Below are 27,653 nucleotides of genomic sequence, written 5' to 3'. Positions count from 1 at the left end.
GTTCAATTTGTAACAATGAAATTGGGGGTCACCACAACATGAGGAACTGTATTAAAGGGTCGCAGCATTAGGAAAGTTGAGAACCACTGCTCTATGCTGTTTCAAAGGATAAGAAATCCTTCTTTTTTATAGCTTCATAGTATTCCATTGTGTAAATGTACCACAGCTTTTTTATCTATTCATCTACTAATAGGCATTTGGGCTGTTTCCAGATCTTAGCTATTGTAAATAGTGCCTCTAAGAACATAGGGGCGCATATATTGTTTCTGATTGGTGTTTCAGGCTTAGGATATATTTCTAGAAGTGAGATCACTGGGTCAAGTGGCAGTTCTATTTTTAATTTTTTGAGGAGACACCATACTGTTTCCCATAGTTGCTACACCAGCGCCCTTTATTTTTTAATAGGACTATAAATATTTAGGACTGGTTGTCATATAGCCTCTTTCCTAGAATGCTGTTATACTTTTTAGAGCTCCTTTAGTTGAGGTTAATTAACAATTGGTATTCCATTGAAAGTTAGATTTCTTATAGATAGGAAATACCTTCGTTTTCTTCAACTCTGTAACCCTTCAAATTTCCCAAATATGACTACTGACTTAAGATCTAACAAGGGAACAGTGCTCCTGTTTTATACAGTCAGTGTCTTGCCCTGGAAAAGTCATTATCTCTACCAACAGGTTGTCTTTGGAAAGTTAACCTCACTAAGAAGGCTTGTATACATTTGACATTTAAAAAGATGGTGTTGGAGTAAATGAATCAGGAATTTTATTTTTATTTTTTTAATTTATCTCTGTTGTTACAAGTTATACAGATGTACCCTTTATCCCACCCCCATTGAGCTCTTCAAACTCCCCCTTCTCCTGCCCAGGCCTTCACCACATGATTGTTTGTGTCCACAGTTATGCATCTATGCATATAAGTTCTTTGGTTAAATTCTTGCTTTGAGATTGGGTAGATTCGTATATATATATTAAACTCCCATCCCCAGAAAAGACATCTGGACACAAAAACACATGCTTGCAAAGAGGTAGTAAAGAGACTCCTATATTCCAAAGGAATTTTGTAGTAGTTTATCTCAATTCCATTTTAACAGAAAACTCTCTGGAGAAATGATTTATAGTAAGTTTAAGGATAGAAAGGGGCTACCTTGTCTCAGAGGGTGTGGAATAAGAACAGCATAGGGACATACTTAAATTCAAAATGGAGAGAACTGAGCACTATAGAAAAGAGAGCATTATTTTGAGCCAAATAAATCAGAAGAAAATGGGGAAAGAGAGAAGAAAGAAAAATCGTGAGAATGAACTGTTGGTTGTTTTCCAAATTTATGTAACACAAAGAAGGAGGAATTCTGGTGAGAGTGCAGCTCACATGTGTACACTTCAGTCCTTTTTTGTTGTTCAATTTGCTTTCTTTCTGCTAAATAAGATTAATTCTGTAAATCTATAAAGTACTTTCTTGTGCCTTTGGCTATTTTCCTAATTCAGAGTTATTTTAAGTAAGAGTACTGAGTTTTGAGAACAGTTATTTAAGGTAAAAGTTCAACTCAACCATCTCTAGGGAAACTTTTTAGATAGATCACTTGGTAATTTGGAGAAAAAGAGCTCTTTCCTTGCTATTTTTTAAATTTTAATCCTTCTTCAGGTTTAACAATTTATTAGGACTAACAAATGCAATTCAACATTTCTCTCAAAACAACAACAATAATAACAACAAACAACTGTTAACATGCCAAAGAATCAAGATAATAAAATATAAAAAAGGCTTTTCAAGTGGTAAAAGAGTTCATAAAAAATATATTTTTCTATAAACTTTTAAAAATACTGTATTGTTTCTGATTTGTGTACTTTTTTAAAAGTAGAAGGAAAATGAGTCAAATTCTATTTTTTTCTTCAAAATAGAAAATGAATGTATCACCTACTTGGATGCCCAGTGTAAGGCTGGGAATCAAATTAATCATTTTCATGAGGATTAAATAATAACCTCTCTGCCATGCATTTAATTTCTAAATCTTCAATTTAGGACACTGACTTGTGTTTTTCAATGCCCTTCATGACACATCATTTAACTTTTTAGAAGTAGATTAATCTATTTGTAAAGATGAAAATAACAAAGATCTAAGAAAGTTATCAGTGTTCAAATTCAAGAATGTAGTGTGTCTGTCCCAAAGTATGATTATTTCACCAGGGGATTTAAGCCAGCAATCAAGGTTGTATTGTATGTAGAGAAGAAATAGCAATGTAACTATTGGGGGAAAAGCAGAAGTTGAGAAATTGCCTTCTGGGTAAAATGTAAGTGGGGAAACGGCATGATTTATTGCCATGTATGTGGTATTAGCATGCATGTCGGTAAAACAAATTAAACTTATGTTTCTGCTAATAAGTAAGCCAGCAAATGACAGTATCCAGAGAACAAATCTCTAAGAAAATCTACCTGATAGTTTTGTGGTTTCTAAATTAGCCTTTTAAATTTTAATGACGGTGTCATAGAAGGAACATCATATTTCATAGCTTTGGAAATACAAGGCAACTTTAGAAATACCACAGGCTTTCTAAGAAATCCTTTGCTTTCTGTAAATAAGTATTTCAAAAGTTCTATTAGGAAAGCATTTTTGAGATTTCTACTTGTTGGCAGAGTATATATTGTCCTTTTTCCCCAAAGGACAATCAATTTCAAAAGACACTTAATAAAAATTATTGGATTCAAATTAAAATTTGTTTCATGTTTTTGTTCTTAAATATTCCCAACCTACTTTAAATTTAATTGTCTTTTCAGTTTAACATGCCACATCTTTTGGGGAAAAAAATGTTTTCTACCTTTTAAATCAAAACCTTGGATTGCATTACAGAAAAAACAATTCTTGTAAAAGAGGAAAAGTAAGGTTGAATAGCAAATAAATTAGATTCAGGCTTGAGATAACAGAAATAGCTGTAATCAGAAGATATGTTTTATTATTACAGATGGAGATAATGGTGAGAAAAGTGTGGGAGAATGCCTAAGGCTTATTTTAAGACAAATGTAACAATATATTACCTTTGTGGCTTATTTTCACATATGTATTTTTTAAAAATGCCTTTTTCTGGAATTTATTTTTTAATAATGAAAAACAAATCCCATCACACAGAAGGAAGTTTAAAACTACAGTCATCGCTGCATATCCTAGATATACAATATCTACAAGGCCATCTTCTACATACTGAAGGTTAGCCAAACCAAATAGTTTCATTCCTGTCTTCAAGGAGTTTATCATCTCTTGAAAATATTATGCACTCCAGAAAAAAGTTGAGATATATTTAGTATCAAATGATTCAGTAAAATGTATATATTATTAATTTTATCTATTTATTTATTTGCTCCACAGATTGGCAGTTTCATACCTTATTTTATACATTAGAATCAAGGGAGGAGGTTTAAAAGGGTTACTTGAAATCCATCAGTAATATATTAAGGAGCCAAAGTGAAGGCTAGGGAAGGGGGGATCTCTGGGATTGGGTAAAAAGTAAAAGGATTAGACACAGACTTCTTTTACATAGGTGGGTATAGGATAGTTAACAGTTAATAATTAACAAGATAACAATAGCAATGAGGGATTTTGTGGTCTCTGGTCTGGTGAGAGATTGTGCCCTGAGGTGGTTTGGAAAAAGGAAATTACCCAGAAATTCCAAAGGTATGTTATCATAGATGCAATAGATTTTTAAATTCAAGAAAGACAAATATCAAACAAATAATAAACATATGTGCTCATTGGACTCTGAGGAGTCAGGTATGTGAAATATTTCAGAAAGAAAGAATACTGATTTTTAGTAGAAAAAAGCTTGGGATAAGTTATAGAATAGAGGAAAGGAGGGAAAAGAGGCCACATGAAATTTTTTGGTTCTGGGTCAGGGTATTCAAATTTGAAAAAAAAAAATTTGAATTAATGACCTAATTTGAAAAAAAAAAATTTTACACCCTCTTTTCCTCATATTTTCCATTATTATTGAAAAACTAGAGGGCCGGTGCATGGATATGTGCACTGGTGGGGTCCCTCAGCCTGGCCTGCAGGGATCAGGCCGAAACCGGCTCTCTGACTTCCTGGAGGGGTGCCAGATTGCAAGAGGGTGGTTCTTGGGTGACTCACACCGGAATAGGGCTCCCTCCTCTCTGGTTCCGTGTGTGTCACCCGAGAACCACAGCTGCCAAGTCACCGCAGCTCCTCACAGCTCCTGCGTTGAGCATCTTCCCCCTGGTAGTCATTGTGTGTCATAGCTACCAGTCAGATGGTTGAACAGTCAGACAGTTGCTTAGGCTTTTATATATAGGCCCGGTGCATAAAAATTTGTGCACTAGGGGGGGTCCTTCAGCCAGGCCTATGCCCTCTTGCAGTCTGGGACCCCTCGGAGGATATCCACCTGCTGGCTTAAGGCCGTTCCCTGGGGGATCGGGCCCAAGGTGGCAGTCAGACATCCCTCTGGCAGCCTGGCAGCCCTCGGGGGATGTACACTTGCCAGTGGGAGCAGGCATAAGCTGCAGTCAGGCATCCTTAGCTCTGCTGAGAAGGTGGGAGAAGCTCCCACCACCACCACTGTACTGGTAGCCATCAGCCTGGCATGTGGCTGAGCAGAGCTCCCCCTGTGGGAGCGCACTGACCACCAGAAGGCAGCTCCTGCATTAAGCGTCTGCCCCCTGGTGGTCAGGTGTGTATCATAGTGACCAGTCATTCCCAGTCTTTCTGCTGTTAGGGTCAGTTTGCATATTACCCTTCTATTATATAGGATAGAGGCCTTGTGCATGGGTGGGGGCCAGCTGGTTTGCCCTGAAGGGTGTCCCAAATCAGGGTGGGGGTCCTGCTAGGGTGCCTGGACAGCCTGGGTGAGAGGATGATGGCTGTTTGCATGCTGATCAAGCCCCCCCCCCCAGTGGGGACCCTCACCCCTTGGAGGTTTTGGCCAGCCTGGATGAGGGGCTGATGGCTATTTTCAGGCTGGCCACACCCCCTTTAGTGTGGGGGTCCCCATTGGGGTGAATGGCCAGTCTGGGTGAGGGGCTGAGGGCCGATTTCAGGCTGGCCAAGCTCCCCGGCAATGGAAGCTCTCAGCCTCTCCTTTATTTATTTATTTATTTTTTTTATTCTGAGATTTATTTACCTTCTATAATTGAAACTTTGTAGCCTTGAGAGGAGCTCAGAGCAGGCCAGTGCGGGTGGGTGGAAAGCCTCCTGCTCACTCCAGCTCCATGGCCACAGCTGGCTGAAAGCAGGTATCTGGGGTTTATTTACCTTCTATAATTGAAACTTTGTTGCTTTGAGTGGAGCTCAGAGCAGCCGCAGCAGCTAGGAAGCTTGGCTTCCTCCATCATTGGGACAACCAAGCCTCTTGCTTGCTCCAGCTCTGTGGCTGCTGGCTGCCATCTTGGTTGGGTTAATTTGCATGTAGTTGCTCTGATTGGCTGGTGGGCGTGGCTTAAGGTGTAGCGAGGGTAAGGTCAATTTGCATGTTTGTCTTTTATTAATGTAGATAATTGACATATCACTGTATAATTTTAATGTGCAGTGGTTTGATTTACATGTATTGTGAAATGATTACCCAACAGATTCGGCTAACTTCTGTCTTCTCATATAGGTACAACAAAAAGAAATGAAAGAAGAAAAAAAGAGGAAAAATGTTTCTTTTTGTAATGAGATCTCTTATGATTTTCTCTCTTAACAACTTCCCTATATATCAGACAGCAGTTTTAGCTATAGTCATCATGCTGTACATTACATCCCTAGTAATTCTTTATGTTATAACTAGAAGATTGTACTTTTTGACCACCTTCCTCCAATTCTACTTCCTCACACCACCCACCTCTGGTGTGATCACAAGTCTGATCTCTTTTTATATTTTATTTTGTTTGTGTGTTTCTTGTTTGTTTTATATTCTATGTATATGTGAGATCATGCATCATTTATCTTTCTCTGATTTATTTCATTAGCATTTGTCTACCAATGGCACTTACGTCAGTCCCATGTCTTGGCTATGAACATGAGTTGCAGATATCTTTCTGAGTTAGTGTTTGATATATTCCCAAAAATGGAATTGCTGAATCACATGGTAGTTCTATTTTTAATGTTTTGAAAATCCTCCATACTGTTTTTTTTTTTTTTTTAATAATGGCCATACCAAGTCTCCTCATATATTAAATGAAACAGTTGGATTAGACAATTTTAATATATTCTTCAATATTGGAATTTTAATAGCTCAAAGCGACAAAGATTAACTGTTGTATGTAATTAAATAAATGCTAGTATAAGAATTTATATTATTGATAACCAAATGTAATTGTTATATTCCTTAGGTGTAGAACATTTTAAAGAAGCTTATAGCAAATTAATTAATTTGTCAAAAATTATATTATATGTAATTACAAGATTTATATTGAAATAAAGGTGATATATATATATACATATATAAAATTTTATATATATAATTATATATATATATATATATATATATATATATATATATGTTCTCCAGAGAAACAGAAACAATAGGAAGTACATATATGTGGAGATTTATTATGAGGAATTGATTCATAATTAAGGAGGCTGAGAAATAACATGATCTGTCATCTGCAAGGTGGAGATTCAGGAAAGCTGGTGATTTAATCTAGCTTGATGTCTGAAAGCTTGAGAACCAGAGGAACAGATTATGTAAATCCCAGACCATGGGTTAGAGAAGATGAAATGTTCCAGCTCAATGAATGAGGCAGGAAGAAAAGGGATGAATTTCTCCTAAATCTCTCCCCACTTGATTCTATTCAGTCCCACAACAGTTTGAATCAACCATATTGGGGAGGGTAATCTACTTTAATAAGTCCACCACTTCAAATAATAATCATGTCTAGAAACATCCTCACAGGCACACTCAGAAACAATGCTAATCTGGGCGCCCATAGCCCACTCAAATTGACACATAATATCTGCCACTGGATTTTGGAGTCCTAGATAAAACAGGATTTTTGTTTATTTATCTGGCAGCCCTAACTTGACATAATTTTTTTTTCATGATTCCATTGGAGTACATGAAAGAAACCTTACCAATCCCTTTAAAATTGTGTTCACAACTCATAATTTTATTTAAAAAAAGTTTTTAAAGTGAAAGATGTTATATTCTCCCACCAAATGATTTGAATGAGTTATTGACAGCAGGAGCAGAGTGAAGAAATTCAGTTGAAAGGTATGTGGAACAGATGGTAAGGTTTATGCATCTCTAATCAAATGATATTAGTTTTATGGCTCTTTCAATTAGTGCAGATGAGAACGTCAACATTCAGAATCATAGAATTTTATGATTGACCATGCATGCTTAAGTATATGTGTGGGTCTCTACATAATGGTGGAGTTCTCAATGTTATTACTATAGAATATGTTTGTGACTTAATAGCTGTTTAATCACATAGAGCTAAAACTCATGGTGTAATATGCAAGGAACATGTTTATTTTGCTTTTTAAATAGCGTCTCATTTTGGTACTAGAAATTTTCCTTTGAGAATTGATCATAGCCTCTTCAATTATGTAATGTATCTTTTATTAATATACATAAAATTGATGTTTTATTCTTATATAGGTTTATAAATTTTAATGAGTGTATAGATTTATATAACCATCAACACAATCAGGAGACAGCAGTTCTATCAATGTTCCACATTCCCTCATTCTTTAATAGTCAAACTTCCCCCCCACTCCAACCCTGGTAACCACTGATCTGTCCTCTGTATCATTATAGTTTGGTCTTTTCATAAATGGAGTCATATACATTGACTTTTTTTTTTCAACAGAAATTTTTTATTAGTTGGAGGATACCTAGGGTTGACTCAAAAGAAAGTGGTGACAATTGGCCTGCCTGGTGAGGCTCAGTGGTTGAGCATCTACCTATGAATCAGGAGATCATGGTTCTATTCTGGTCAGGGCACATGCCTGGTTGTGGGCTCTGTCCCTAGTGGGGGACATGCAGGAGACAGCTTATCAATGATTCTCTCTCATCATTAATGTTTCTATCTCTTTCTCCCTCTCCCTTCCTCTCTGAAATCAATAAAAATAAAAAAATAAAAAGAAAGTGGTGACAATTGGCAAGCACTCCTCCACAGAGAAGAAGAGGCATTCTTGGTTGAGAGGAGGGGAACTTATATCTAATGGTCAGGGTCCCCTGCTCAACTTGGACCACCCAGGAAGCTCTTCCACTTGGCACTCAATATCACCAGTGCTGGCATGGAAGAATCTGCGATGAGTTAGTTCAAATTAGTTAACCGTTTTCCCAGTTCTGGCCAAGCTTTGAACCTCCCCTTGAAGTCTTCTTCAGTGTGCTCCTTCACTAACAATTTGATTCCTTCAGGAAGATTGCTTTGCATTATCCTACATAATAAAAGGGTAATATGCAAATTGACCCTGATGGCAGAACAACCAGAATGACTGCTCGACCAGTCACTATAAGGGGCACTGACCACTTCTTGGTCCCTTTCCCCTGCAGGCAGGCTCCCATCGCCTGATGGCGAATGGGGAACCGGAGGTGGGTGGCAGAGGATGTGGGCAGTGTCAGGCCAAGGCTCCCTCTCCATTGGTCGCCCCACACATAGAGGGTGACCTGCGATGGGGATGGGGACGGTGAGCAGGCAGAAACAGCTGACCTCTTGGCCCTGCTCCCGGCCGGCAGGCTCTGATCATCTGATGGCAAATGGGGAACCGGGGGTGGGTGGTGGTGGGGAGGGCAGGACCAGCTGTGGGCAGCTGGGGAAGATGGCCCTGATTGCAGGCCAGGCTTAGAGTTTGTACCCGCACATGAATTTCATGCACCGGGCCTTTAGTTTTCAATAAAATCTCTTCTAATATAACAGTTAAACCGCTGATCTGAACCACTGGCTCCTAGGGGGTAAAAACTGAGTCCAAGAACATTTTGCTGCCTTGATCCTGCAGCCGCAACACCTCAGTGGTTTTGGTGGGCATTGCATAACTTTCCTCCACCTTAATGGAGAGGTGGTTGCAGAGATTGTGAACATATTGGTCATAATTCTCTGCGTGTGCAATTAGGTGAATGTTTAAAACCCCATATTCATAATCTGTTCCCAGGTTAATGGGTCTCGTTTTCACTTTTCCCTTCTTTTTCTTGGGCTCTTGTGCTTTATTAGATGCTTGTAGCTTCCAATGCCATGGGCTTAATCTTGTATTGCCTACTGGTCCTCAGCAGAGTGCCACCTGCAGAGGAGATGGGATTGTCTCCTGAGGTTTCAAACCTTAAGGGGGGAAAGGCTTGCTGGAAAATGATATCATTCTTCAAACACAGCACTTTCCCAGAGCTCCTTGTGCCCTTTCTACTGTGGCCTGTTATGGTGCAAGCTGAAGACTGGCCCAAGCAGCCGCAGTCCCTGGGAGGCTAAACCCTGGATTGCTGAAAACACTGCATTTGACTTTTTTTTTAAGTACAACTAATTTTATAAATAGCGTGCACAGAAAAAAGGGGGACACAGAAAAAAGTTCAATGCTAATAATGATTATTTCTGAGAGGTCAGATTGTGAGAGATTTTATTTCTTTCTGTGTAACTTTCTGTATTCTTTATTATTTTTAAAAATCTTTACTGTTGAAAGTATTACATATGTCCCCTTTTCCCCCCCATTGACCTCTCCTAGCCAGCCTTCAACCCCCGCCCCCTCCTGCTCCAGGCCTTCACCACCCCATTGCCTGTGTCCAAGGGTTATGCATATATGCATACAAGTTCTTTGGTTGATCTCTTCCCACCCATCCACCTTTCCCCTCCTTCCCTCTGATATTCCACAGGCTGTTCCATGCTTCTATGTCTCTTCGGTTGACTCTTGAGCAACACTCGGGTTAGGGGCACAAATCCCCATGCAGTAGAAGATCCAAGTATGACTTTGACTTCATGGTTCGCCCTTCACATCCCTGGATTCAACCAAACTGCAGGTTGAAATGAATATTTTCCATCTGCAGTTGGGAATCCACAGTTGGGAATGTGAAAATACTTTTTGTGATCCGTGGTTGTTTGAATCTGTGGTTATGAAACTGAGGATAGGAAGGGGCACTATAGCAAAGGTGGAAATTTATTGAACTTACAGATTCCCACATGGTGAAGGGAAAAGAACCTCACAGCACAGACTCCCACGTGGGGAGGGGGAAGAGTCCCACTAAGTCCCTGTTTCCATGGATTATAAAGGCTGTTGATCTTTATGCCTTGATATCCCCTCTGATTGGTCACTATTTTCTTGGACTGGTTGCTATAGTAACTCCTGAGCTCAAAGGTTGAACCTCACATGGGACTTGTGAGGTCTTCCTCTCCTCCTTCTTTATTGTTCTCCTATTTCCTTTGGGCTTTCTTCTTCTCCTTCTGGATGAAGGGCTTCCTTCCCTTTATTTTGTAAATATAGACCTTTTGCTGTTCCCAGCTCCCTCATTCTATGGAAATGTACCTGTTGCAGCTTTTCAGCTCCCCTATTCTATGGAAATGTACCTTCTGCTGGTCTTCAGCCCTGTGCTTCTTCCATGGTCCCCGTAATTTCTAAAATTTCCTAAACCTGTCTTTTTCACCCCTAAAAATTCCTGTTTCCCTTGGTTCAGCCTTCTGCCTTTTACAGTCATCCCAGTTACGGTATTGTATGTTCCTTTTTATTGCTTGTGCTTGTATCATAGTTTATTAATTCACCTTTTGAAAGACTGTTCCACTCCTATGGGAACGTATGCACAGGTGACCCAGAGCGCCTCATTTGGATATACCAATACAGACGTCAAAGGGTACTTACTATTAATTAATATGGCTGAGCTTAACCAAAAACTAAGAAGAGAGAAGACACAGGGGATAAACAATGCAAGAAATAACACAGGTTTATTTACCAGAGAGCTGATGGGTTTCAGTCCTTGGCAGGCCACCCGGAGACACTTGCTGACAGAGACACACGAAGGTCTTCAAATACACCGCAGCAAGGAGCTTGGTCTCTTGACTCGAAGAGAGGCCTCTAACAGTCTGGGCTCAGAAGCAGAGCAGGAATGGCAGTTTCCAGGGGGAAGGAGAACATCTCGTCTGTGGAGGGCAGACAAGCGTCTGACTGCTGCTGTGAGAGTCCTTCTTTTATGCCCCATGGGTGGGCTTCTTCAGTGTCTCATATCAGTGTGCTCCGGTGGCCTTCTGGGCTTATCAGGATACACATGCAGGCAGTTGTTTGTCAGGGTCTCGCGCACACACACACACACACACACACACAAATTAAGTTCCTCTTCTAAGTAAAGTTTAAAATTACTCTAATAAAAAAATGAAATTTGATTATACTATCTTATACTAACTAAACTTATTACTATAACAGACATTTGTGTTATTTTAGTGAATATGAATAGAGTCGCTAGCCATACTGTGCACAGTTTTTGTGGGTGAGGATGAGGTTATTGGATAGGGTGGACTCCTAATCCAATGTGACCAGTATCTTATAAAAAAGGAAAATTTGGACAGAGACACACACAGGGAGAATCTCATATAAAGAGACTGAACGCCAAGGAATGTCAAAGACTGCCAGCAAACCCCCTGAAATTAGGAGAAAAGCTTGAAACAGGTTTCCTTTTATAGCCAATGGGAGGAACCAACCCTGCCAATACCTTAATTTCAGACTTCTAGGCTCCATAACTGTGAGATGATAAATTTCTATTGCTTCAGTCACCCATTTTGTGTTATTTTGTTATGGTAGCCTTAGGAAAATATTACAGAACTGTTGATATCTGTAACTATAATTATAGATATTTATATATCTTCTTTCAGTTTTGTAAGCCATTGTTTTATGTGTCATGAAGGTCTGTTATTATATACTAGTGGCCTGGTGCACTAATTCATGCACATTGAAAGGAAATTAATTAGGAAAAATATTTTAATATTGCTATTCGTCCTTTCTTTATAATAGAAGTGTCAGAGATGAAAGAAAATTAGTAAAATGTACATGAAAATAATATATAAATTGGTTAATAAATAAACAATAACATGATAGAACAATGAATATTTTCCATGACATTTTTACTGTCAGAATCTTCGTTTATCATTAATTTATAAAAATATGTCGGTATTCTGGAAAATTTATATCATTTGGACAAATTTTGCCTTTGCTACATCAAGTAAATTTTTCATCAGATGGTTTTTCACCAGAGAAATTTAGGGATAGGCAAAATTGACATGTAACAGTCATTCCACCACAACTGTGTTAGATAATTGCATCCTGATTTACCTCATTTTTGCTATAAAGGCAGTTCCTACCAGTATTGGTAGTACTTGTTGATGATTGTTTTTCAGACATATTTTGTTGACAATTTCAGCGTCAGAATGTCAACAAGAATGTGACGTCATTATCTGGTGCCAACAGCCACCTTTTGTGGGCTGGGTTGGGCTGTGGGCCGCATTTTGCGCCATGGCAGCATAGGCTATGATTTGGTGGGCTGTTGCTCCAAGTGGTGGTGGGGCCTGTGTCCCACTTGGGGGAAACGAGTGTTGCTTTGTTAGCACCAGGCACCAGGTCCGTACTGCTGTTTCTCTGTGCGTGTCTGCTCCCTGGTGATTAATGCATGTCATAGTGACCAGTTGGACAGTGGGAAGGACACTTAGCATATTAGCCCTTTATATATATAGATAAGCACACTTAGAGTTGTTTAATCTTCTTACTGAATTAACCCTGGTTGCATGTAAGTGTTAAACTGCTTCTCTCACTAATTGGCCAGTCTGGGGCCTGGGCTATGATCTAACTGGTACTTGACTGCTCACATATTTCGTTATGCTGACTAGGATCAGATCCATTTGTTCCTAGTGTGGAGGTGAGCTCAGGAGTTTAAAAAAACTTTATAGGATTGCTTTTCTGAGCTTCTCCCCATGATCTCCTCAGTACTCTCTAGGTCTCTGGGATTCCCCTCATTGATCCTCTGACAAATAATCTGAGGATTTGATTTCCTTGCTCTGCTGTGCCCACCTCTAGGCCCAGAGAGACAATGGAAGAGATTGAAAGCATCAGAGTTTGCTACTTCCTGGGGATCACAGCTCCCTTAATCACAGAGGAATATTCCTCTCCTTAGTCATGGTCCCCCTGGGCCTCCATTGCTGCTGCAGTTACTGACATCACAAGATTGCTCAGAGGCTAGTGTACAATAGATTGATGACTTTTCTTTTAAATGGAAGAAAGAAAAGACAAAACAAAACAAAAATAAGGGATATCTACATGAGTCATGAGGCATTTCCTTTCTTACTCTTCAAACCAGAACTAGAAGCATTCTCCTGGAGTCCCCTCTGTCTAGAGTCTAGTACCCACTCTGACCTTCGGTTAAATTAAAATTGAAGATAACAGGTTTTTTCCCCCAGTGGTCAGAGTGTCATATTTGATACAGGTCAAGGGCATGTACCTCTGTTGCAGGTTCCATCTGTGATCCGTGTGGGAGGCAACCAATCAATGAGTCTCTCTCACATTGATGTTTCTCTCTATCTCTCTTTCTTCCTCTCCCTTCCAGTCTCTCTAAAAATCAAGGGAGAAAATATTTTTTAAAAATAATTGGGTGGGAAAATACCAGAGGAAAACTAAAATGGTAAACTCACTGTCAGAACATTGATAATTTTTTAGAGTTTTCAAATAGCAGCTCTATACATGTATGCAGGTTTTATTTTTCTGTGTCATGGGCATATGCTTACACCACATTACCTGGAAAAAGAACACCAGTAGACTCTTCTTTAATCCAATTGTGTCACTGTATATTCTTTAAATATTTCCTGTGAGTAGTAGAGTGATTTTTATGTACATTAGTTTCTAAGCCAGACTGACTCAGCTCAAGTGTTAACTCTACTACTTACTGCTATAGACCATGTACAGATTATTTAAACTCTTTCTGATTGTCTTATCCTCTTTTTAGAAGTTACAATGATAATAACAGTATCTTCCTTTCAGTAAGTTACTTATAGTTTATACATGAAAGTGCTTAGAATAGTTCTTGGCACATAGGGAACATCATATAAGCTCTATATAAATGTAGTATGAATAAAAATGTAGTTTCTAACTCACTGTCTTTATTGTATAACTTGAAGAATATCTACTAAGCTATAGTAGAAATATTAGGATATATATGAAATCGCTGTGTTCATTTCAGACTTTGTAAAAATGCAGATTATCTCTTTCTAGCCTAGATTACCAGTTTTCTCTTATCCTCACTATTTCCTTCAGTGCATGATCTCAGATTGTCCTGTGAAGATGCAGACTCATGACCTGGTCTGACCACTGTAGCAATTAAATCACATAATCAGAAAGCTAATTCCATAGCACTTTGAGAAAGTTATTAATTGTTGATGTATATATTTCTGAGAAAGTCAAATATTGGGCAAAGGGCATAGGCTGATAGTCATTCATCAGCCAGGATTCAAAGGGAAACTTAAAACCAAGCTTCCTCAGGATGAAGATAACAATCAGAAGACTGATGTTATGATGTGGGGGTTGGGGAAGAACACACCATCTCTCACTTTTCCTCCTCTACTCAGGATAGGTCATTAAGAGGTTGCAGAGAATTATTACATATTTTCCCCCAATAATATTCACAAAATTTAAGGCAACAATAAAAATGGAACATACTTTTATCCCTGATGCCCAGACAAAACAAGAACATAACATAATTCTTTTTGGAGGATATTGTTAATGGTGTCTAGCCTAGAGGAAAGATTGTATTGGTTTTAGAAACGTTTATGGACTCTGATCAAAAGTCAGAACCATGTTTTGTGTGTGTGTGTGTGTGTGTGTGTGTGTGTGTGTGACATTATTAGTTCAATGTGTGAGATCTTATTTGTTTCAGAGCAATTTGTTGTTCAGTGAGATAAGTGGGTAAAGTAACTAGTTATTTATTTACTTACTTTTTTGAAGACTAAAGGAACCTTGATATGTAAAAACAACGTTTCAGGTAATAGCTGAGTAAGACATTTCTATGGAAAAACATCACTGTGTGTTCTATACCTGGAATACCAGTTTTTCAGTAACTGCTATATGTAAACACTCTAAAATGATGCTATAAGTACTTAACAATCATTAAAATGTATAGTATATTAATAAACTTAATGCCTGAAAGTTTTGATCTAAAATAGGAAACAAAAGAAACTTTGGATTCACGTGTTTAAAAACAAGACCCCAACTAGCTTAAACAGAAAAGAAATTAAATTTTGGTTCTCAGGCAACAGAACATCCAGAGGCAAGGCTAGTTTTGGCATAATCAGAATCAGAGCTCTGTGATAGCATCATGAACAGGGTTCATTTATTCTTTGAGAGTCTCAGGCTCTTTGTGGCAGTGGGTACGAAGAATGTGTGTGTGTTGGGGGTGGGAAGGCAAGTGGAGCAGTCTACCCTCAATGGAAGACTCTTCTATCATTGACATTGTTTAGAATTATTGTTTAGAATTGCCAGTGAATTGTGATGATAAAAGTCACTTTTAAAGTAAGTTTTAGTATTATCTTAAGTCTCTGCATACAATGCCTGAACCCAGGGTGACAACCCCTGGCTCTCACAATTTCAACATTATATGGAAAAAAGATAGTGTCAGCAATTCCATCTCCTGTATTCTTTTTTTATTTTATTTTTTAAGTGAAAATTAAACATAACGTGATCTTTTAATTAGAGAGCACACTTTACACTGAGCAGATTATGGCTGGTTATCACGCAGTGGAGAGGAAGAACCTGCTACAGGGGAAGTAGTGGAGGAGGTGGGGGTGGGGACAGCAGTGTCCAATGTCTTTAGGATGCTGCCTTAGAGGGCTTGGGCACTCTACTACTCCAGTGGTGGATGGTCAAGGCAAATGGAAGGTGAGAGAAGGCTGCCCTAGTGACCGTGCTGGGGTGACGTGAGGACATCTGAGGCTGTATTTGTTCTGTGATGTTCAGGTTTTACAGCCATATGCTTAGAGCTGACATACGGGTGTTAAATAGATGGTAACTGTTGTTGTCAGTGCTGCTTCCTCCCAAAAATCCTGAGAAAAACCAGAGATAGTCCTGGGATTAACTTACAGAAGGGGAAACTGAGGTACAGAGAGCCTAGGTGGTGAGCCCTGGATCACACAGGCCCTATAGACCCTATGAGCTCCCTTCTGCTTCGGCACCCAGTGGGCCCCTCTGTACAGTGCCCTGAGGGGAGGGTAAGTAGCTTTTGTGGCAATCAAGGATTTGCCTAAGCCAGCTAAGTCTACACACTTAGACCCTGCCCTTTGCTTCGATTTTTCTCAAAAATATAAGTGAGCCATCACTTCTATAATTATTGTCTTCAGTTCTTTTTTCACTAAGGGACTTGAAGGAGTGAGGTGAAGGCAGGTCAGGATGTGGGTACAATGACATCCAGTGACACTTAAATTCACCCTGGTTTCTAATAGTGCCCCCTGGCCCATCAGAATAAACAGCTCCTATATTCTCTAGGAACAAAGACACCTGCTTCCCTCCTAGGCATCTCAGGGAACTTTCCACTGTGTCTTAATCTCTGACTGGAACCTACACATCTTTGAACCAATGCCAGTGGTTAGCGCAGTGGTACTCAGCCTTCCTAATGCCGCGACCCTTTAATACAGTTCCTCATGCTGTGGTGACCCCCAACCATAAAATTATTTTCGTTACAACTTCATAACTGTAATTTTGCTACTGTTATGAGTCATAATATAAATATCTGATATGCAAGATGTATTTTCATTGTTACAAATTGAACATAATTAAAGCATAGTGATTAATCACAAAAACAATATGTAATTATATATGTGTTTTCTGATGGTCTTAGGCGACCCCTGTGAAAGGGTCGTTCAACCCTCAAAGGGGTTGAGACCCACAGGTTGAGAACTGCTGGGTTAGAGGAATGCTCCTAAGCGATTGGCTTATGCCAGTCAGGGTTCATGCTAAGAGTAGCCAAGGGGCAGCTTGCCAAAGGAAGGTTAGTGAGGCCTTCTTCTGAAAGAAGGATAGAACAATGCTGGCCAGTTCAGTCATTTTCCTTAGGATAATGTGTTTCATCTAAGGGCTTTGGTATAAAGAAGGAAGAGTTGATTATTACATGTGGCTTCCAGTTGCAAGGTGGAATTTTTGACCCTCTTTCCTTTTATTCCTCTTTCATACCATGATATACACAGAGAAACAGAGACAAAGCAAGCCAGTCCCGAGAACATGTATCACTTATTACATCTATCTATGCTAACTCTGTGACCAACAACATGCATGGGATTTTAAGTGAGTTATATGTTTGCATCTGTATTTGGTTAAATATATGAACTGTTCAGTATTGATTTGTCTTTCCAGGTTGAATCAGCAACTATAAAACACAGTTAAATGCATCCTTGAGGAGTAATAATATAAATAACTTTAGACCTTTTATATTTATCCTGTCAAGGCATCCATCCTTTTCCATGTGGACTTTTGCAGGAAAAAAAAAAAAGAAAAAAAAAAGAAGTAAAGGAATTCTACAGTATTTACCATTTTACTGCTTGGTTAATTCTAGCAAGCCTGATTTGACAGATATGGACTGTATTAGAAATTGATCAACTATGGTTCATGGGTGAAATCTGTTTATTTTATAAATATGGTCTTATTGGAACACAGCTAACTCATTTACACATTTTCTATGACTGCTTTCATCCTGCAATGGCTCGAAAGGTCTAAAATATTTACAATCTTGCCTTTTACAGAAGAAGTTTTCTAACACCTGAGCTGTACTAATAGCTTACATTTATTGAGCACCTGTTTTTGCCAGGCACTAAGTTAAATTATCTAAATGCTTGATATGGTTAGATTCTTCTAACAAACTTATGAAGGCTAATTGTAAACATTCTGGAGATGAACAAAACAGAAATAGAGACATAAATAAGTAGCCCAAGGTTACTTAATCAGATGCACAGAGAGCCCAACTGGAAATTAGATTTTTAAAAAAATATTAAAGCCAATTCATATGTCCACTGCTTCCTCATATCCCTAATGTTTGTAATTCATACTAGGTGCAAAAAAAAAAAGATACTTAAATCAGGAAGTATGTAGTAATGTAAAGAATTTTGAATTGGGAAGCAGAAACCAAGGCTCTAGGTATGTCTTGTCATTAGTTAGCTGTAAGGATAAAGAAATCACTCCAGCCCTGGCTGGTGTGCTCAGTGGTTAGAGTGTGGGCCCGGGCACTGAAAGGTCTTGGGTTAATTCCCGGTCCAGGGCATGAACCTGGGTTGCAGGTTCCATCCCCGGGCCCAGTCTGGGCTGGTGCGGGAGCAACAAGTCTCTCTCACATCAATTCACATCGATGTTTCTCTCTCTCTCTCACTCTCTCTCTCTCTCTCTCTCTCTCCCTCCCTCCTTCCCTTCCACTCTCTCTAAAAATCAATGGAAAAAATATCCTCAGGTGAGGATTAACAAACAAAAAGGGAAATCACTTCAAATTTTCTAGCATCAGCTTTTCCATGGGTGAAAGGAAGCAATACTATGAGGTGATCATCAGGCTTCTTTCAGTTTTAAATACCTACTAGTAAGATGCTAAACCATCTAAAAAATAAAAGCCTCCTATTTATAAGGAGACTTGATATAATATTAACAAAATTTGTTCAAGTAAATCTATATAAAGTAAGTAATTATATAACAAGGAAAAATATTGACTATAAGTGAACTGGCTATGGATGTTGGTTATTTGGTACATTGACATAACAACAGGTCTGAACAATTGATTTTGGGGCAAATCTAGAGTCAGTGTCAAAATATATTGGAAATATATAATAAGAATCATGCACTATTTCTGCTTATACTCCTCTATCTCCACTGCATTCTATATACAATCATAGATATTTGATTAAAATTTAAAATTATATAACATGAAAAATTCAGTTAATTACCCAAAGGGTTAAATTACAGAATAATGTTATTTCTTAAAACATGCTGTGCAATTCCTGCAGATGTCATTCAAAATGCAAACTTCTCTTATTTAGGTCCCTAAATATCCCTACATTTCAGGGAATTCTTTGCAACTACAGAGGAGCATGTTCTTCATATTTCTTAACTGGTCTTTCCGTTTGAAGAACATGAAGATATTTGTCCTCAAGAGATTTCCTCTCAATCTTATCAAACTCTGTAATTAATTTCCATGAATTTCAACTAGAATTATCATCTTAAAGAGCAACTAACAAATGCTGAGGGCCACAGACAAACTGGAGCAATTTGACATATGTATCTGTCAAAGGCAATACATTCATAGGAGAGAAACCATAGAGATATATAGAAACATGAGTCTCTTTGAGATATAAGGAAATCCATCAGCTAATCAGACCGGATGAAACATCCCTGTGCCATGTTCATGTAATGTAGGGATATCAAATGACAACTTTAAAGACAAGTGACAAGATTAGGGAACCAGCCCTCCTGCTGCTTCCACATCAAATTAGCCTGTGAAATTTACAGAGCTCCTTCAGGGGCATTTTGGTGGAGGCTCATATGTGCAGGAAGGTGGCACAGTTGGTTTCTAAGACATGGACCCTTGTGTATGGGTGTATGTCTGTGTATAGGGGAATGGGCCATCCCTTCTTGTAACATAGAAGATTCAAGAGACACATGTTTAAGATATCTAGAAAAATAAAGTTGAAAAATATCTGCATAAGTTACCCATTCTCCTGAATCCTGCTGAATTTCATCACACAGAAAGCATCATAGAAACTTCTAGTGAGAAAAGATCCTCAGGCCGCGGTCTTTGGCAAAAGCTGGCTCCTGGTCTCTAATCAGCTTTACAAAACAGATATTTGATTTATTCAAATGCTAAACTTGTGTTCATTATGGTGGCGGTTGTATGTATTTGTGTGGTATGGGTGTGTGTTTCTGTGTATATTTCCAAGAGACAAGTGGAAACATGGTTCAATGGATGAGTTCAGATGAACCTGTTCAGTACTGACTGAATGACATGACAGGTAATAAGTAAAAATATCTGAAATAATTAATGTGCTATTCTCTGTTCCAATGAGTATGTATAAGTGTGTGCATCAATATTTTACATTATATTATTTTATCAATCTGCCATTAATTCTCTATTAGTAATAATACTGTCTCATGAGCATTAATCTTCAAAAGAAGTAGTATTTTCTAAGACTTCGAATGAACACTACTTTTAGAAAGGACTTTATGTCAAATTTATGAAACATTTATATAAGAAATCATCAAAAGATGTAAAATTACATCATGCGGTTATATTTATGTTCATGAATATAACAATGTGACTTTTTTCACTTCACATAGGTCTGTATGACTGTCAACCTCAACCTTTCCAAGCGACATTTTCATTTAGAGTCTTATCATTTTGTAATTATTACTTTTCTGAACTCCCAGGGAGCTAACAAAAGCTTCATCTTTGTATTTCCATTGTTATGTTTCTTTGAAGAACAAATTAAATTTCAACCCTAGCCAAAATAAACCTTTAAATGGCAAAATAAATCTAGAATTATATGAAAAAAAAGGCATCTAGGGAAAGCTTGACTCTGGATATCATAAGTTCAGGTGTATTTAAGATAATTTACTACCATGTTTTCTTTTCTTTGTGCAAGGCTGTGGCGCCATATGCTCCCTTTGTAGTAGAAAAGGGAGGAAAGAGCTAAGGTCTGAAAAACATTACTACAGAATGAGCTGAGGAAACTAGTTAGTATATCATTCTATCCTGTCCTGAGAACAAAGACACAAAGCTGAATTTTCCTTCCCAGCTTAACTCCCATCTATCTCTTTTACGTTCCCTTTTCCTATTAATGTCAGTGATATGAGGGTATATAGGAGGAGTCTATAGTCTGAATCTACATAGTTAAATGCAGTGGCTCAATGTACCGATAAAAGAAAATTAACAACCCCTTTGGTCTATGAGGCCATCTACCTAAGCTTCTCCTAAGTATTTTGATCCTATGGTAACAAAATAGACAATTTCATTTAGCACACAGAGCTGATATGTCAAATGGACTTAAGGACTTTAAATTTATTAAAGTTATGGTTTAACTTTCACATAAAATAACTCAGTAAGCTCACTTGGACGGGTCTCTGTAAGTTGCCGTATTAGAGAGCCCACAGCTCACCATATTGCTGAATAAACTGACTTCCCTCTTCCTTTGTTTTGGCTTCCCCTGTGTTTTCCTTGTATTTTTCTGTTTATTTCTCTTATCCTCCTCCTTGGTTCTGGGTTCTTACCTTTTCTCCTGCTGAGTGTAAACACACCTTAAGGCTGTAGTGCTGCTCAATGTAAAAAGAAATAAAAGCAGGGCTACTTGGTAAGAACACTATTGCACTTTTATTATAAAAATAATGGAAATGCAGTATCATGACTATCTACTTTCACATGTGATAAAAAATATCAGAATAAATTAGTAAATTCACTGTAAAATATTTTTCAAAAACATCACTTGGCAAATTTTCTCTTAGAGGGACCTGTTTATTTTCTACTTTGGTATAATTTCTGAATTCTACCACTGTGTTGACATAGTACTGTTTTGTGTGTTTTTTTGTCTTTCTTTTCTCATTGGGTCTTTGTTTTACTAAACTAACATTTTTATCAGTTTTATAAAATGTATTGCTTTTACAAGGTGTTTTTTTTTTTTTTGCATTTTAATTGCTTTACCCATTTGGTTCTATTCTTCCTTTCCTTATTTTCCTTTCATAACTTTTCAGATCTTTAATTTTAACACGTTAAATTGATATAAACTAATCTAATAAGTTAAAAAAAAAAAAAGTGTGGTGTTATTCCAAAGCTGCTATGCTGGTAACATGTTCTGAAGTCTTTGTGTTAATATCTGTAAATGAAAACGGATTGTATCTGAGGTCTCCTGATACAAGAGTTATTTTAATTTCACTATTTCAGGACATTCTGTGGTCAGTGGAAGAAAAAGCCCAGGATATGAATTCTCATCTGGAAAATAACAAAATAAAAATGATGCTTTAATTTTTTGCTCTTAAGGCGTTCATTGATTAAATATGCCCCCCCCACACACACATTATGAAGGATAATCTTATTTATTTAAAGCCAAGTAATTATAAATATTAATCACATCTACAAAACACCTTTACAGCAACGTGTTAGAGTAGTGATTAAACCAACAATTGTGTACCGAAGTGTGACCAAGTTGACACATAAAACTAACCATTACATGCTTTGGTGTGGACCACTAGTTAATGTGTGTGGAAACTGAAGCACTTTGGAGGGGCAGAAACTATAAATAATCCTCTCTAGGCAAGTCCAGGGGGTCTTGATCCACTGCCCTTAGTCTCTTATGTAGACTGTCATAGCGATCAAGGCCTCTGCTTTTCAACCGCTCTGCTCTGCTACTTACATCCTTGTGAGCTCTGCAATTTGCTAATTCCTATGTGGCTCATGCTCCTGACCAAAGAGGATGTTAATGATACTTTCCTCATGGTGGGAGGGGGTTTGCTAGGAGAAAATAAAGTCATACATTAAATCCAAGGCCAATGTCCTCTATATTCTACTAGTCCTTACACATTAGTTATTTTATTATTTCATCTGATCTTCAATATCCATGTGATTGGCTTATTACTAGGGTAACAAGATAATTTTGTCAAAACTGGGTTGTATTTGAGAATGAAAGAGTGGTTTATGGAAGTTTATTCTGATAAAATGAGCATGGACCAGTGACCAGGGGAAAATAGACCATATGGTTAATCTAGCTGTACTGAAATTTGCTGTTGATTTCCTTTCTGAGTTGAAAATGCTTGATACATTAAGTTTCTTAATTCTTTGATTTTTTTTTTTTTTCTTCACAACTAGTTAGTCATCACATGCAGTTTGATTCTGGCAGCTAAAATGGACATAACTGCCTGAGGCAGACTCTATTCATTTCTTGTGGGTAGGTGGTGTTAGAGAAAATTTAATTTTTCCTGAGGGTCCCTGCAGATGGAATTTAGCTGGTTTTATGACATCAAATTTAATTTCTTGCTGCTATTATTCAATATGTAGGTATACCCACATGGAGGCTGGGTCTGCAGCCAGATTCAAATCACTAAATAAATGACATTTATAGTTATCTCTATTTTTTATATGCAAGAAAATTTCAGCCTTAGGAATTCCATAGTCTTGCCATGAAAAAACTATGGCCTGCTTAAATCTTATGACATGTTCAATAGAGATAGCCTGGGAGAAGTAAAGCCCACTTGATAAATGCCATATATTGTATTTAATTGTTCATATATTTCATGCCTTTTATTACAATAAAATCTTTTAATTTTTCTTACTCCAATTTTATGGAAATAATAAATTTCTCTCACTTTTACCTTTTTTGCCAGGACAGGAATATCATTGATAACATCTGGGACGCTATATTCCAAATTTGCTAAGAGCAGTCCAGAAGGAATGATTGGCATACTGGCCAGGGTTCAATCAGAGGAGCAGATCCACTAGGATTGATATAGAATACAGAGTTTAGTAAAGTGATTGAACTTGACATAATTTGGGTAAGCAGTCTATATAAGCCTGCCACACCTGCATCTGCTGATGAGCCTAATGTAGTCAGCAAAGACATCAGCTGGGGAGAGCAGATACACATAAAGTCAGGGGACCAATGAATCACAGGAACCTTTGAGGGCCAATTGGAACCACACCAGTCTTTCACTGTCTCCAGTATCAATGATGCAACTAATCCTCAGGGTAAGCTTGTACCCCTTCTGCACACATATGACTAGTCCAGGCTTCTGGGGAGTTAAAGGAAGAGATCCCATAAGCCTGGTTGCTATCCACATGACAAGATGAGAAGGAAGATCAGCAATCACATAAGTGAATGGTGACAACACTTTGCCTAAAAAGTGCTAGACCCTAAATGCCTGCTCCTTCACTTCTGCCTTGCAAATCTCATATAAATTTCTCTTGTGGCCAACTCTGATCCAGGCACCTGTAGGAAAAGGAATTTTGGGAAATGAAGTAGCTAAGCTAAGTAGACACTGGATAAAGACACTAGAAATTTCAATAAGTTTCTCATGGCTAAATGTAAACTGGGAAGTGCTTAAGTCATCACATTTGCATTTCGTCACTGTTCTTATTCCCCTGACTTTGGAGGCTCTGCTGTGATGGAGTGTGTTGTGGCTAATCTTGGTGACCTTGTCACAGTTTAAAACCAGCTGCCAGAATGTAGTTGCGTCAGGACAAGATCACCATCTCATTTCAAGATCTAACTTCATCCAATTTTAATACCCCATCCTCCCCTACATAAGTAGTAACATATAAACCGAAATCATGAAGAAACTATTAAGATCACTATAATGTTCAAAAAGCAGAATGTGTTTAATGGTTAAGAATGATGTCTCTGGGATTACCCTAGGTTTAAACTAAGGCTCTTCTTCTTACCAGTTATACTCTGTGGGAGAAAGTAAACAACCTCTCTGTTTCAGCTTTCTCATCTGTGAAATGGGGATAATAATAAAAACTGCCTCCTTAGGCTGTGGGCGTTAGTATTTCAGACATAGAAAGTGTTTAGGTCAAAGTTATGCTTAATAATTCTTGATTAATGTAATTATACCACATAATTAGTATAATTTTGTATAATTAGTTGAGTAATAAGAAGTTGTATGACATTTCATCAAATTCCTCATGATTAGGAAAATTAAACTGTGTTGCCTTTTTCAAGATAGTCTGATCTTCAAAAGAAAAATGTTATGTTGGATATGAATATCTATTTTGATACCACACCTTATCATTTCTTCTCATATGAGAATTTTTACCTGAACCAATTTTATTTAAGAACCTGGCCTTGCCCAGCTGCTTTAACCCTCTTGCCCATCACCAAAATTAAAGGTGTTCATAATCCTCTTCTCTTTCTTTATCTAGTGAATTTGGACAAGTGAATTTGGCCCTGAGAGTTATGAGAGGAGTCAATGCATATATAACCAGCTGCTTAAAGCTTTTAAAGACTATATTTTCTTTTCTTTTTTTTTTCAGTGATGTTGAATTCAAGCATATTCACATATAAAATATTTCCATTGAATCTGGGAACCACCGATGGCCTCTAAGTGTTGATTTCTGGACGTGTGAGTAAATCCTGCTTGTCCCAGAAAATCCCATTCTGGGGAGTAGTGCTCTAGCCCACACTTTATTGATACGTGTTAACCTGAGGTGGCTAGAATACTAGGCAGCTGTCTTTATGAGCTTTCAAAGGAGCAGATTGAAACTTGGAGCCAAGTTTGTTCATATTTGACCATTTTCACCTTGTGAAGTTGTGATGGAATTTCCCACTATGTGTTAGGTGGAAAATGTGAGTAATTGCATTCACTTCAGTGAGTAAAATATATATTTTATTATCATTCTTAAAGTCGAGGAAATTATGTTTTCTAGCTTTGTTGTACATAGATCAAAGAAGAGACTCTCATTTATGCCAGATTTCACTGTATATTAAACGAGCTATTTTTGGTGACATTATGAGGTAACAAAAAACTCTTTTTAGTTTAATTTTACCTTAACTGAATTCAGATTGCTTTAACTGAAGAGTCAAAGGGCCTGACCCCTAATTCATTAACATAATCAGAAGCACATGTAAGCTACTGGCTGCCAATCTTTGCTACTCAGTGACTATAGGATACACAGGGCAGCCTTAGAGGTTTTACTCAGTGGTACTCTGGGGGTAGTCTTAGGTACATGGCAGGGAAGAAAAAAGTACAGAGAAAGAAACAAAGAGAGAAAGAAATTCTATATAGTTTGCATACAAATTGGAGCCCAACTTTGCATACAATTTAGTCAATTTCATAAAGGAAGTCAATTTTTAGGTGGATAAATCATGGAAATAAATCTTCCTTGCTTTTACAAATATCCGCCCTTAGGTTTTATTTATTCTGTAACTCTTGAAACTTCCAGTGGCAGGTGATTGTAATAGCTCCCCATGAGACAAGCTCTCATGTGGAGTATTAGTTCTCCAAGCAAATTAACTTTTGGTAAGAATTTCAATAGGAGAGGAGGGGAATATATGGGCTACAAATTTGCCTCCCGACTCACATATAGAGGGTAGGAGAGCAGAAGGAAAATCCTTTGATGAACTAAAACAAGAGCACATAAAAGTGGGTGATGCTGAGCACTGTCTAATCCTTAGGGACGGTACCCTAGGAGGGTTTTGCAAATGCCTCTTTTTCCAGCTTACATTTTTACTTTGTAAAACAAGCCTCATTCTTGTAAAAGAAAACTTTAGAGAAATAAATTAGATATAGTATGATTCAGGATTTTATTTTCTTTTTCTGTCATCTGGCAAAAGGAACCAGAATGCATGGGATATTGTGAATGTGGCAAATACAGAAATGCAGACACTAGCTCAGGAAGTAGACACCACTGACCCCACGAGGTGGTGGCTGCAAGCAGTACCCAGCGGTAACAGTCTATATTCAGCAATGTTATTCCACTCTTACAGAAATGCCATCATGAGGAGTAGTTTGTCTGCCTAGTTGTTTGGTTTTGGTGTCATGCCCTTCCCCCACCTTTAAACAGTGAAATCATCATAGCTGATTACCTCTGATTACTTAGCAACTTATTGGCTTATTCATATCTGTAAGTAGGCATAAAGAGATTTGTCTCTGGAGACAAATTTCATATAGGATATCTCGGTCACTCTCAAATTTACATTGGTTGTTTCTGCAATTTAATTCTCTGAATCGTATTTCTGCATTGTACATAAAATGTATGCCTGTGTCTCACAAGTCAGGGCAAGAAAAATATTGATATGTTTGTGATCCAGAACCACTCTTCATGCTTAAACTGATCTGAAAGAATGATTCAATTACTTTATCTTTAAAGCCTTCTTGGTGAAGCCATTTAAATATCAGCATGAATTTCTTTGCCAACCTTTTTTTTTTTTGTACAAATGTATTTTGATGAACCATATAAAGTTTCATTAACTCAGTCCCTGATATAGTAACTGGTAGATAGTAATTACTCAACAATTTGGATGGACTGATCTGATATTTTATATAATGCAGCTGCGATTAAATGGGAACACACCTAATGGTCCAGATCTGAAAAGCCAGTGCTAAACCTTGTGTCATTAATTCTCAGTAGCCAGAGTATGTTATCTGTTTTTGCAGAGCACTTACTATTCTTCTTCCACCATCTCCCACTACTCGTCACTTATTGCATGTTCACCTTCATTTCCTACTGCACTTCTGAAGTGGACTTTCTGTAACATTTCTCAAATCTCTTCCATTTCTTGATTTCTCATGTTTGTTTTTTTAGAGCACTGTTGCTGTCAGCTGCTTCTTTAACTCCTACATTGTTGTCCTTTTGTCGTTCCTATTTTGAGAGTCAGAACTGTGCTAAACACAGAGGCAGATTTTAAAGTCTGAACTGGATTCAAATCTCTGCCAACTATTACTTGCATTTAAGTAAACAAGCTGATGAGTCCTATGGGGACTGACCGATTCATTTGTAAAATGGAGGCCTTGGCTGCCTCATAGAATTCTTATTTGTAGAATAGTAGATTTTCAATAAATATTCCTTCTTTATACTTTCCTTAATTTCTTTGGCCTCCTTAGTTACTGATTTCATTTGTTTGCTTGAGTCCTTTATTTATTTGCTAATGAAAACTATGCTTCCTTCTGTTTAACCTCATTGTTTCTGCCCAGATGTGGAAAGCACTCCCCTCCCAGGGGCGTTTTCCCCCCGACAGGGCCTCACCTATCATTATCTTGTGGACTAGAATTTGGAAAG

At 37.9% G+C, this 27,653-nt stretch overlaps 1 pseudogene; it reads right to left on the bottom strand.

The window, feature by feature from the left end:
* Nucleotides 1–8,244: 8,244 nt before the first annotated feature.
* LOC139015798 (large ribosomal subunit protein mL48 pseudogene) lies at nucleotides 8,245–23,341 on the bottom strand (annotated as a pseudogene).
* Between the last annotated feature and the right edge of the window lie 4,312 nt (nucleotides 23,342–27,653).

Source organism: Myotis yumanensis, unplaced genomic scaffold (genome assembly GCF_028538775.1).
Source record: "Myotis yumanensis isolate MYYU_CA2020_CCGP unplaced genomic scaffold, mMyoYum1.0.hap1 SCAF_8, whole genome shotgun sequence".
Lineage (NCBI taxonomy): Eukaryota > Metazoa > Chordata > Mammalia > Chiroptera > Vespertilionidae > Myotis > Myotis yumanensis.
The sequence above is the reverse complement of the archived record's forward strand: the minus strand, read 5'-3'. Positions and strand labels throughout refer to the sequence as shown.